The sequence below is a fragment of the Diceros bicornis genome, chromosome 31 (genome assembly GCF_020826845.1).
Source record: "Diceros bicornis minor isolate mBicDic1 chromosome 31, mDicBic1.mat.cur, whole genome shotgun sequence".
NCBI lineage: Eukaryota > Metazoa > Chordata > Mammalia > Perissodactyla > Rhinocerotidae > Diceros > Diceros bicornis.
In genome coordinates this window covers 31,294,706-31,308,432 of record NC_080770.1, presented here as the reverse complement: position 1 = coordinate 31,308,432, position 13,727 = coordinate 31,294,706, and positions in this window count along the sequence as shown.

The window sequence follows — 13,727 nt, the reverse complement described above, 5'->3', positions numbered from 1 at the left end:
ATTCATCCTAGTAGATATGAAAAAAATAGCATATTCATTTAACAATTAAAAGTCAGGGAGAAGAAATACATTGTCTAAACAATTCCACATAACATAGTTATTAAAAACTGAACAAATGATATATGGAGATTTAGTATATGATGGCTGTAGCATTAAAATTGTTGGAGAATGAATTCCTATTCAATACATGTTGAAATCTGGCTAACATTTGAAAAAATTGAATAAAATATGTGTATGTGTAAACATACACATAGAGAGTATTTAATATGTAACTCAAAATATGTACTAAAATGAATTAAAAATAATTAAAATTTAAATAGAATTAAAAAATTTTAAATTTCAATAAAATTAGTGACTTTTTGAAAAACTGGATGTATAGAGGAACTTTCTAATCCTGACATCAAAACTAGAAATCATAAACACAATTAACTTAACTACAGAGGATAATATGGAAGTTTATATATGAGGAAACATCTTTCCACTTAAAACCCGTATAAATACTGCATGAACATTAGAACTATCTTTTTCAATGCATAACTGATCTTGGAGAAGAAAGGAATACAAATTTGGGGGACCAAAACCAAGGTAGGCATTGAAAAGACAATGTTAAGCTGAAGTTGGGCTTGGCTGATCTCAATGACATAAAGGCTTATGTTTTAAAGGATAATAAATAACAAAACTGGGCCAAAATGGGGAAAACAATTTGAACTGAGATCTCTGGGGCCCTTGAGAGCTAAAATCTCAGTAAAACAGTGGTCTGAGGCAGCAAGGATAGACCACATGAAAATATGCGTCTCAGTATGGGTTCAGGTATCAAAGTCTCCTGAGATAATTGTTACCACTCACTTACCTTTCCACAGTATGTGTAAATGCTATATGTATAGAACATTGTCTGGGAAACTCCCAGTTGAGTACATAAAAGAAGTTCCACATTGGTATCAGCTTGGCAAAAGCAAGAAGAAATTCTTTCTATACATGCTATAACCCACTTTTCACAGGGTTCTCATTATAAGCAAAAAAGAAATCCAGTTGAACATGAGATCACAGTACAAAACTAAAACATATGAGAAGATAACAAACAGCCTTACTAGCTCCAAAGAGGTCAGATATGGAATATTAATATAAGTAGAATTAAGTTTTTAAATAAACCTTATTTTAGGCAATTTTATATTTACAGAAAAATTGTGAAAACAGTACAGACTATTCTACGTTATCAATATATTCTGTACCTAGTTTCCCTATTATTAACATTTTTAATCAGTATGGTACATTTGTTGCAATTAATAAACTCATATTGATACATTTCTGTTAATTGAAGTTCATAGTTGAACAAGATTTCCTTAGTTTTTACGTAATGTCCTTTTCCTGTTCCAGGATCCCATCCAAGACACCACATTACGTTTAATAGTCATGTCTCTTTAGGTTCTCTTGGCTTAGAAAACTAGGAATAGTCATAGAAGAAAAAGTCCACAACATGATGATAAACATCTCCAAAAAACCTACGGTTAACATTATACTTAATGGTAAGACATTGGACAATTGCCTTTTGTGAATGCTGTTGCTGTGAACATTTGTGTACAAATTTTTGTTTTGTTTTGAGAATTGAGTTTTCAATTCTTTGGGTATATACCTAGAAGTGAATTACTGGATCATATAGTAATTCTTTGTTTAATTTACTGAGGAATCACCAAACTGTTTGCAACATCATCTGCACCATTTTACACTCCCCCCAGCATTGAGTGAGGGCTCCCACAGAATTCTCCACATCTTTGCCAACACTTGTTACTTTTCATGCTGTTATTGTTAGCGCCTTCCTAGTGGGTGTTAAGTGGTATCTCACTGTGGTTTGGATTTGCATTTCAATAATGGCTAATGATGTTGAACATCTTTCCATGTGTGTCTTGACCATTATAAATATTCTATGGTGAAATGTCCATCCAAGTCTTTTACCAATTTTTTAATTGGGTTGTCTTTCTTTTTGTTATTGAGTTGTTAGAGTTCTTAATATATTCTGGATACTTGACTCTTAACAAATATGTGATTTGCAGATATTTTCTACCATTCTGTGGGATGTCTTTTCTCTTTCTTGATAGTGTTTTTTGGTGTACAAAATATTTTAATTTTGAAGAAGTTTGATTTATGATTTTTTTTTTCTTTTTTTGTTGGTGCTTTTGGTGTCTTATATAAGAATCCATTGTCAAATCCAAAGTCATGGAGATTTAGTCCTATATTTTCTTCTAAGATTTTTATAGTTTTAGCTCTTCAGTTTAGGTCTTTGATCCATTTTGCATTCTTTTTTTATGTGGTGTGTCTATCCTTATGCTGGTACCACACAGGCTTAGTTACTGCAGCTTTGTAAGTAAGTTTTAGTTGTCCTGGGATAAATTCCACTTGGTCACGGTGCATAATATTTTTAATATGCTGCTGGATTCATTTTGCTAGCATTTTATGGAGGATATTTTCTTCTGTATTCATAAGGGATAGTGGTCTCTAGTTTCCTTTTGATGTCTTTGTCTGGCTTTGGTGTCATAATAACACTGGCCTCAGTGTATGAATTAGGAAGTATTTTATCTGCTTCTGTTTTTTGGGAGAGTTTGAAAAGAATTGCTGTCAATTCTTCTTTAAATATTTGGTAGAAATCACCAGTAAATCCTTCTAGTTCTGGACTTTTCCTAGTTGGAAATTTTTTTTTTATTACCGATTCAGTCTCTTCACTGCCTTTAAGTTTATTCAGATTTTCTATTTTCTTGAGTCAGTTTTGATTGATTGTATGTTTCTAGGAATCTTTCAATTACCCCTAGATTATCAAGATGTTGGCATACAATTGTTCGTAGTATTCTCTTATAAACCTTTTCATTTCTGTAAGGTTGGTAGTATTGTCACCACTTTTATTTCTGATTTTAGTAGTTTGAGTCTCTTCTTTTTTTCTTGGTAAGTCTAGCTGAAGTTTGGTCAATGTGTTGATCTTTTCAAAGAACCAACTTTTGATTTTGTTGTGTCCTTGTTGTTTTTTATTCTTTATTGTATTTATCTCTGCTGTATATATATATTTTAATTTCCTACCTCCCTGCTTGCTAGCTTTAAGAGTCTGCTCTTCTTTTGCTAGTTCCTAAAGATAGAAAAGAGATAGAAAGATCTCAAATCAATAATCTCATTTATAGGCATTTATAGAGTTAAGTTTCTTTCTGTGCACTGATTTCACTGTATCCGATAAGTTTTGTTATATTTTTGTTTTCATTTTTCTCAGAGTATTTTCTAATTTCTCTTCTGATTTCATCTTTGATCCATTGGTTGTTGGAGTGTGTTGTGTAATTTCCACATATTTTTTATTTTCTTTTCTTATGGATTTGTAGTTTTCTTGTTTGTTGGTTTAGTGAATTTTCTTATATAATTGTGTAAAGTATGCATTGTTTGTCATGTGTAGCCTCTGAAGTCTTTATTCTGTTAGCTTATTGGATTTCCTTAAACATCTGGAACCAAAAAATTAAACGAAACAAAACAAAGAAAGCAAACAAAAGAAGCTTTCGCAGTCTTTACAAACTGTCAGTGTGCTGAGGCACTCCCTCAGTGCTTGGCTAGTCAACTTACAGCTCTGCCTTAGTGTTCACTTCTTACTGGTGTGAACACTGAAGGTCAGCAAACATAGAGAAATTAGGTTCTTCTCAGGTCTTTCCTGAGCACAAGTTGAGCAAGCATGTGGCCTTCTAGATTTTCTGGAATATATAGCAGCTTTTCAAAGCCCTTATTTCCCCAAGTATCTCCTTCCACCAGCCTCTTCCTTCCCAGGCTTTTCAGTCTGTCTATTGTTTGCATTGATGTTATCCCTTGTCCCAGATGGCAGCATCTAATACATTTGCCTTTAAATGCTTCTGACAAATGACACCTGAGAATCTGCCTCAAACCTCAGGAGGTTCTGATGCAGATGAGACAAAGCCAAGCCCTGAGCTGATTGTTCAGGGAGGTACCAGAGAGGTTAAAACACACAAACACAATTCTTTTGAGAATAAGGTCTATATTGCTCCCTCTGGTTCCAGCAACCTACACCAGGAATTCAGGCTATTTTCTTCAAGACCGCTGCATAGCTGAGGAGTGGGAGCAGTGGTAACAGGGTAAGTCAAAATGCCACAGAGTCCTCTTACTGAAATTCAGCATTTTTTTCTTCATTAAGTATTCTCTTCATTGTTGTATTATTTTTATTAGATAACAGAGTTCTAAAAGAGCTGATTCTGAGAATTTTTGCCAGCTTATTTGTTACTTTTGGGGACTGGAAATTTTTGGAATTCTCTATCCTGCCATTTTTGCTAATGTCCTCCTTCACATTTGAAGCGTATTTTTGCTGAATATAGAGTTCTAGGTTGATTTTTCCCCCCAGCACTTTAAACATTTCATTCCACTCTCTTTTTTGCTTGCATGATTTTAGATAAGTCTCCTGTAGTTCTTATCCTTGTTCCTCTATAGACAAGGTATTTTTCCCTTCTCTCTCTCTTACATGCAATTCTTTCAAGATTTTCTCTTTGTCTTTGGTTTTCCGCTGTTCGGATGTGATATGCCTAGGTATAGATTTTTGTCATTTATCCTGTTTGGTATTTTCTGAGCTTCCTGGATGTGTAGCGTCATCATTAATTTGGGAAAATTCTTGGCCATTATTACTTCAAATACTTCTTCTCTCCTTCTTCTCCTTTTTCTATTCCAATCATGCATGTGTTACACCTTTTGAAATTGTCCAGTAGTTCATAGTTGTTCTGTTCTTTTTTTTTTCCTTTTGATGTTTTTATTTTCATATCCCTTCTTGACTGTGGCTTCCCTAAGTTCTCCTCCTCAGGGAGAGTCTGCGTTGTGCAGCTTTTTCAGCAGTAATCCACGGTTATTATTCTGGAGCCCTGTTAAGGTGGTTGTAAGATATTGAGGCAGGGGAGCCTTCTGTGATTGATGATTAAGTCTCTCTCTTAGTGCATCTATCTTCCCTGGATTTCAACCTTCACAAGGTTTGTTAGCTTTTTTCATATGTTAGGTGAGTCAGGAAATCTAGAGGGGGCTGTAGTTGGATAAATTTCCTTCCTGCATATGGGGGAGGCTCTGATACAATCTTCTCCCCTGGGGAATATGGCTTTGTTATGGGGAGTGCCCTAGGTGTATTTCACAGTGGTTACATCTTCCTCTCCACTTGCCAGAGCTATGAGATGATCTTTCTTGGCTCTTCAACATGAGAGTCTGGTGGGATTCCATAGGGCAAAACCCACAAAACTGTGGGGGCCCCCTAAATCTCCTTTACCAGGAATTTCTTATTCTCACGGTAGTCCATATGTAGCCTCCAGCAATTCATCCAAGTTACCGTTTAGGTTTCTACCTGTTATTGAATTACAGAGTGGTGTAGGTCTGCGCCCAGGAACCAAACCCAGGCCGCCAAAGCAGAGCACGCCTACCTTAACCACTAGGCCATGGGGCTGGCCCCTCACCTCAACGTTTTTAAAGTACTGAAAGAGAGAATCAACATAGTCTTCACTGAGCAAAGGAAAGAAGAATTCACGTTTACAAACAATATACACAAAAGTTAACCACATATTGGGCTACAAAGAAAGCCTCTCCAAATATCAAGGAATTGATATCAGTCATATCATAGTCGCTGACCAAATTGCAATTATGATAGAAATCAGTAATAAAAATAAATCTTAAAAATCTTCTTAAAATTTAGAAAATGCTTCTAAAAATCTATAATCCAAAGACAACCTTATACTACAAATTAGAAAATGGTTAAAACTGATAGAAAATGTTAAAGTATGTCAGATGAAGTAAAGTATAGTTAGAATGATGATGTATTATGTAATGATACTGAATATTAATGAGTTGAGTAATTAAAAGATTAAAAAATGCCTGTATGCCACATGCAAATCCAAATTTAAAAGACAAATGATACACTCTAAAATATTTGTAACATATATGACAAATATTACTAATTCTTAAAACATTATAAAGAAAAAGGCAAACAACCCAACAAGGAAATAGGCAAAGGATATGAACAGGAAAAAGAAAGAACGTTAGAAAAATGTCCCAAATCCATGAAGAGTCTTTGTAGGAAGTACACCGTCAACTTGAGCCCTCACACTAGTTATAGGTTATTAGTGGGGTTTGCTGATTTCTCCTATAATTATTCCATGGAATGCTGTGCAACTGTCTTGGAAATGGAAGTATGAGAAATTGGGATGTCCTTTAATATGGTCCTATCTGCATTATATGTAATAGAAAATTCCTTAAAGTTATTGATATGGACTTGCTACCATGCTCGGTTTTAGTACTAGTGAACTTTTTCCCTAATTTTTATCTGTTTACTGGATTGGAGAGTTAATATAAAGATATTTATTTCTCTAGTCTTTTCTTATCTTAACCAAACAAGATTTGATTAAATTAATGACTGTCTTTTCATTGGTATAAAGATTATGATTTGGAGGATATGCTTTTTCTAATTAATATGGTACACAATGACAAATATTTTGACTACTTTAATCAAATGTTAATTGATTCATTGGAACAGCATGCCCATTGGCTATTCATTGATTGCTTCATTGTCCATAGCCATGGAACTACAAAAAATGGACATTTATGCCATAAATTATAATTATGATAATTATCCAGATAATTCAAACTCAACCAATCAGTAGTGTTTCTCTTTAAAGCAATTCTCATTTGCCGGTTCTATATTTATGTTAATTATGATACCTATAAAACATATTTAAAATTTTGAAAAATGCAAAAAGTCTAATTGTTATTTAAACTATATAATGTCAAAAAGTTTAAAATGTGGTTTTCATAGTTGACTACTTTAGCAGACCATTCTGTGACATTCACTGAAAATTCTGACTTCTAATTTTATATATAAAAATGTAATAATAGCAGTAATTACTACAATGCTTACAATTCAACTCTTATTTCTTTTCAGATATAGTCACTATGGAATCAAAAAAGCAGCATTTATTAAAATTTTTCACTTTTCTTAAAGTTAAATGTCACAGGATAATGACAACAGAATCAGAACCTTTTGATCCAACATACTTTGATATTATTATACAACTTTCATACTCAAAAGAGAATTCAGCACAATTCTTGATAGTCACAAAGGAAAGAGCGTTAATATTCACTTTATTGTTTATATACACAAGAGATTAAAAGTAGTGGACTATAAATAGAAATTCTCCTGTTTTTTTTTCCCTCTAACATTAAGTGATAATTTACAAAGAACTCAACCCAAACAAAAAAATCAATAAACCAAAAGAAAAATCCAGTCAATGGCATTAAAATTCACAGCTTATAAAATAATCAATGTATAAAATTCTGCCACTCGTTGAATACCTGCTATGTGCCTGGTTCTCTCACCCAATCTTAAAATCTCAGAGAAGGAGATGTTACTATTAGCTGAAATTCACAGATAAGAAAATTGAATTACCGAGAGGTTAGAGAATTTCTCTAAAATCTGTGGCCAGATTGTAGGGCTGGGATTTGAATGCTAATATCTCTAACTACAAAAAATTGTGTTTTTCACACTACATCCCTGATAAACAAAATGTCTTTTTAAAATAATTTCCCAAATAAACATCAACAAAACTTAAATCTAACTTGAATCCTGTGGCAAATATACACTAGATTGTCTTTCTGATGATATCATGAATGATGACATCACCTTAAAACCCATACACACACGTGAGAAAAATTACCATTAAAGGTATAAGCGGATTCAAAAAACAATCCCAGGAAGCAATGACCTATTCAAAAGTCGTGTAACAATATTTTCAATTTCTAATAGCTGCCTGTGAAAAAGTCTTGCTGAAAATTCATAAAATGAGAAAAATCAAATGTGTTACATAGTGAATGAATAACTTGATCTAGTATTAGTGAATTTTTATATATAATTTATTCATTCATTTAATTTTTCTTAACAATATTTTAAGCTCCTGCCAAATACTACTTTGGTCCCAGAGGTATGTGGAACAATCATTTAAATAAAATAAGAAAATTGGACATCAAGTAATGGAAGAACAGAGAACCCTAGGAGTTAGGAGACAACAGAGGTGAGTCTTAGGATTGCCCCAGCTTACTTCATTGACAGCTTCCAGGCTGTGGCACAGAGAGGGAGAACTGAGGTGCACCCAGCAGAATCCCTGTGTGGAGGAGAGAGATGAGAACAGACAAATTCTCCAGTGAGGAGATAGGGCACAGAGAGACAGTCTCAGAAATTTTCCGAGGGCCCCCATTTGAATATTCAGTTGCCTACTAATCAGCAGATGCATTAAAATATATATCCACACAAAGACTTGCACATAAATATTCATAGCAGCTTTACTTGTAGTACCTAAAGGCTAACTTTTCATCTGACAGACTCTTACTTCTAAAGTTAGCTCACGCGTCATCCATAAAGTCTTCCTGATCTTATCACCTGTGACCTCCTCTCAGTCCCTGGCTCATTTCACTCCAGCCGCCCTGACATTGTTGCTCTTGAATAAGCCAGACCTGCTGCTGTTCAGAATGCACTGCTCCCAGGTATCGCTTGGCTAACACTTCCTCCATAACTTTGTTCAAATGTCACCTCCAAAGTTTAATTTATAATCATAAACTGACCCCTCCATCTCTGTAGCATCTGTGTACCACAGTTGTCATAATCACTTGTTCTCTGAATGAGGAATTGAGTGAATGGAAGCACCAGATTTTCACTGTCTCTTACTTCCAATCAGTGAAGTTGACCTTCCTGTAAAAAGGAAGTAATAGATATATAAGATGTGAAGCTTAATCTGTTAGTTCAATATGAAAATTAATTACCCTAAGGGACTGAAAAATCATTATCTAAACTAGTAGTTTTGTTTAGGGTGACCTCAGAGCATAGAAAAACCACTGAAGGACCAAACTTAGACTTACTCAGTCAAAGAATATAATGTCATTAATTGACCCAAAACTTTGATCCCTGAAACAAGATATCCTAGGGACACCAGCACAATCCTCTTCCCTCCTTCATATCGACAATAGAGTTTATGACCTCAGTGTTGGATCAGGACATCCTAATTTTGCAACCACTTTTTAAGGTTTCTTGTTACAGATAGAGTTGTATAAGATCTTAGTTCAGCTTGGAGCAAGCAGTTCCAATTTATACTGCATTCATTCAAGTAAGAAAAAATAAAGGACATAAGGCCCACTTTACAAAAGCATCATAAAAAGATGGGATCATCTTAATTTGGTAAATAAATACAATGCCCTGCCCAAGAATAGGGCTCATTAAGGTGATAGACCAGGTGATTGCAGATAAGTTAAACGGTGATCCCCAGAACTTCAGCTCCAACTTGACGTCGTAACAAGTATGTTTTTACTCAACCTTCTGCTACCTGTTGTCCCAATCATATTTGCCATAGATTTTCTAACACTGATTAAATAAGAAGTTATAGGCCTATGGTAGGCAAACTATGACCCACAGGCCAAATCTAGCCATCCATCTGTTTTTGTACATCCTGTGAGCTAAGAATGTCTTTTATTTATTTATATTTTAAAATGGTTGAAAAAATCAGAAATAATATTTTATAATGAGTGAAAATTATACAAAATTCAAATGTTGGTATCCATATGAGGTTTTGTTGGAACACAACTATGTCTATTTGTTCACATACTGTCTATGGCTACAGTCATGCTACAATGGCAGAGTTGAGTAGTTGTGACAGAGACTATATGGCCAGCAAAGTCTAAAATATTTACTATCTATTCCTTTAGAGAAAAGGTTTGCTGACCGTTATTTTAGGCTATACACGTCTATGAAAGGAACCAGATATTGTAGGTCCATAGTGACAAATGCAACCCAATTGCAGATGCTATAAAATTATATATTAATAAACTCCTTTGACCTCTAACTTCATTAGAACTAGTAGTTATTCTTGCACCTATTCTACCTCTTATTTTAGCATTAACAATTTGAACACCAATCCCAGCACTATTCCAACTGATAGCCTTAAAACTAGGGCCATTTTTCCTTCTACTTGTATTAACTCTAGCTGCTGATAGCATCCTATGATTGGAATAAGCCTCAAGTTGAAAATATGCTTTTACGGAGGTTCTATAAGAAGTAGGACAAAAAATTTCATAGAAGGTTACACTAGCAATTGCTTTATTATCAATTATACTAATTAGTGGGCGGTCATTCACACTTTCTCCCCTCATCATCGTGACTCATGACACCTTACCTTAATATGATTTATTTCTAGCCTAGCAGAAATATATTTTGATCTTTTTTGCCTTGTGCTATTTTTTAATAATGCAGATGCCTTGTAATATATTACATGATTTACTTCTTTATTATATTCGTTGTCTACAATCTGCTTCCCTAGATGCTAGAATGTAACCTGTATAAGGGTGATAATTTTTATCAGGTGTTTTGTTTTTTTTCCTTTTTTCATTCACTGAAGTATCCCAGTGCTTCAAATAATACCTGACACAAGTCAGGCGCTGACTACATATTATTTACTAAATCTCTTTTCTGAAACTTTTATATCATCTCTGGTAAGAGATAGTGAGACTCTCCTTTGTTCTCAGAACACATTTATTATGCTATATTGTAATATTTGTTTATATGTTGACTTTCTCAGTATATCATGCAGTTTTTGAAAACAGAACTTCTTTTCATTAATCTGTGTTTTCAAATAAACGTTTGATGAGACAAAGAATAAATGAATAAATCAAACCTTGAAGCAGGAAATTAATTGACTTCTAAATCTAAGGTCAGAATTAATTTGCTGTAACTTATGACTCCTTGAGTAGTAAAATACATAAAACTGTTCTCAATAAAATCTTCCAAATGAGTTTCTATTTACTTTTATGAAATTCCAGGTTGGCTTATGGCATTTTGAGTTTGGAAGTTAATTTTATTTAACAAATTCTTTGCAGCACCTACTCTGTGCAAGGATACAACTAGGACTGGGCTTGCCGTGGCCCACGCGCTCTGCCCAGGTTCCAGTCCATACATGCAGTAAACGGAGGAGGGTCGTTTTCTAGTGAGTAACTCATTTCCAGGAACTAAATTAAATCCAGGGAAACTGGAATATATTTTAAAATGTCCCTGAGAATTTTAGTTTGATAAATTAATACTGGCACTTTTCTCCTCTAAAATGTCAGCAGTATCACTTGAAGCTGAGTTACTGTTTCAGTGCAAAAGCCCTCTCTACCCTCTCCTTGACAGCTACCTTTTCAGAGTGAAAAGGTAGTAGGAGAATCTTGATTTTTATTATAATTGGAACTATTTATGCTGCCTTGTACTCTTCTCAAGAAAAGGAGAGAAATAATCCAAGAAGTTACCGTTTTCCAGGGAACAGAAAACATACTGATTGCATTTGGCAAATAAAAATCTCGGAGACTACAAAAGCCTCTACTGGGGCTGTTTTTGCAGAAACCGAGTTACAGTCACCCAGTTGCCCTTGATTTTGAGTACCCTCACAGTTAACTGTGCAAAGCTAATCAGAAGATAGATGAACAGCCATTTAGTGGTTTGCTGGTAGATCATGTCACAAACCATAGGAATAATGCCTGGGTGAGAGAAAAATGCTTCCCGTAATTCATCTCTTAGAGACTGCGTGCTGCAGAGATTCTACTTTGACCGCAGAAATAGAGCCAGTGCATATGGTTATCGTCTCAGTCACCTCAGGCTGCTATCACAAAATACCACAGACTCGGTGGCTTAAACAACAGATATTTACCTCTCACAGTTCTGGAGGCTGGAAGTCCAAGCTCAAGGTTCTGGCAGATTCTGTTCTTGGTGAGGGCCCTCTTCCTTGGAGACAGCTGCCTTTTCCCTGTGTCCTTACTTGGCCTTTCCTGGGTGTGTGCGCCTTTTATTAGGACCCTAATCGCATCATGAGGGTCTCACCCTTATGCCCTCATCTAAATCTAATCACCTTCCAAAGGCCCCACCTCCAAACACCATCACATTGGGGATTAAGGGCTTCAACATGTGAATTTTGGGGGGACACAAACATTCAGCACGTTATAGTTACATAGACTGTGCAGTGTGCAAACCTAACAGGGTGCAGGAGTCCGTAAATTATAGCTTTCTACCTGTTTTAGTAAATAAAGTTTTATTGGAACACAGCCATACTCGTTTGTTAACGTATCATGTGTGGTCGCTTCTACGCTTGCTTCAGTGGCAGAGGTGAGTACATCTGACAGACACTGTATGGCCCACAAAGCCTAAAGTATTCACTATGTGGCCCTTCAAAGAAAAGTTTACCAATCCCTTTTCGAGCCTACACAATTATTTGAGACAGTTTTATGATGATACTTTTAATCCTGCTACTCTAGATCAATGCTTCTAAAAGTTAAGCATGCATAAGGATCATCTAACTCTAGATCAATGCTTCTAAAAATTAAGCATGCATAAGGATCATCTAGAGAATTTGTTAAAACATAGGTTCCTGGGCCCCACCCCTAGATGTTCTGAATCAGGAGGTCGTGGGTGGGGCCCAGGGCTATGCATTTCTCACAACTGTGCAGGTGATGCTGACACTGCTGGTCCAGAGTCCATGCTTCGAGTAGCACTGCTCCAGAAAACCATTGGCAATAAAACTCGTATTCTTCCGTGCTCGCTCAATTGGAAAAATTATTGGTTTACAAAATGTTAAAATGCGTTGAGGGATTGGAACGCTTACATAAATATAGTAATGATATAATAGCAGTTTCAATTGTTTGCGTTTAATGTGAGCAAGGTACAGTGCTTTACATACATTGTTAGATTTAGTTTAATTCTCACAATTTTGATTTATTTCTCACAATATTTCAATAGGGTAAGTATTACAATTTACATTTTATGTGAATAAACTGAAGCTTGTAACCTTGAAGAAATTTGCTAGATTTGCCTGATAGAAAGGGTTTTAAGTTGCGCCATCCATACTGCCTCCACTTTGGCGTTATACCTATGCCCACCAGGCTCTCAGAACTCCCGTGCAGAAGGTCTCTAATGACTTGTCCAGTTTTCGTGTGTAAAGTTCTTGTATAGCTTTTGTGACATGTGACTTGTCTGATCGTTTGCCATATTGTGGAATTATACTTCTCTGCTGAATAAAATACGCTATTGTTTGTCCTGACTGCTAACTGGGTCTCTAATGGATCCAATTTAGGTGACACCCATAAAATTCCCAATAAATACTTACAGGTTAAGAATAGTATACATTGATATTTACATGATGATAATGGTTTTAAAGACCTATCTCAATGTGCAAATGAGTGATGTATTCTTACATTGCCTGAGTGCTTGTGTTTTGTACATTATCGTTTGGTTAGCAAATAGAAACTGTAGATAAAGATGTTTTATGAGTTTAAAATGGCAGGAATAAACTGAGCTGAATATATTTCCCTTTTAAAATCTCTAGGCTTTACTAATTGCTATTATTGAGAATTTATATGGTACTTTGTGTTTGCAAATACTTTACAGGTAACAATTAACTACTTACCCAGGATAATTGTTGCTATTATTTTCACCATTTTGTATGTTGGTGAAGCTAACAAGCAAAATTAAATCTTCCTGTGATGTGTGTGTGCATATATGTGTGCTTGTTTTAAGGACATGGCAAATTCCTGATGAAACTAATATAACCGAGACTGTCTCCTCAAATCACTGTGACGTTCATGATAGTTCAATTGAAGTGATAATAATTTGACCAATAAACAATTTCAGGTTTCAATAGAATATGTTTTTGGAAGATTCAGTGACAGTT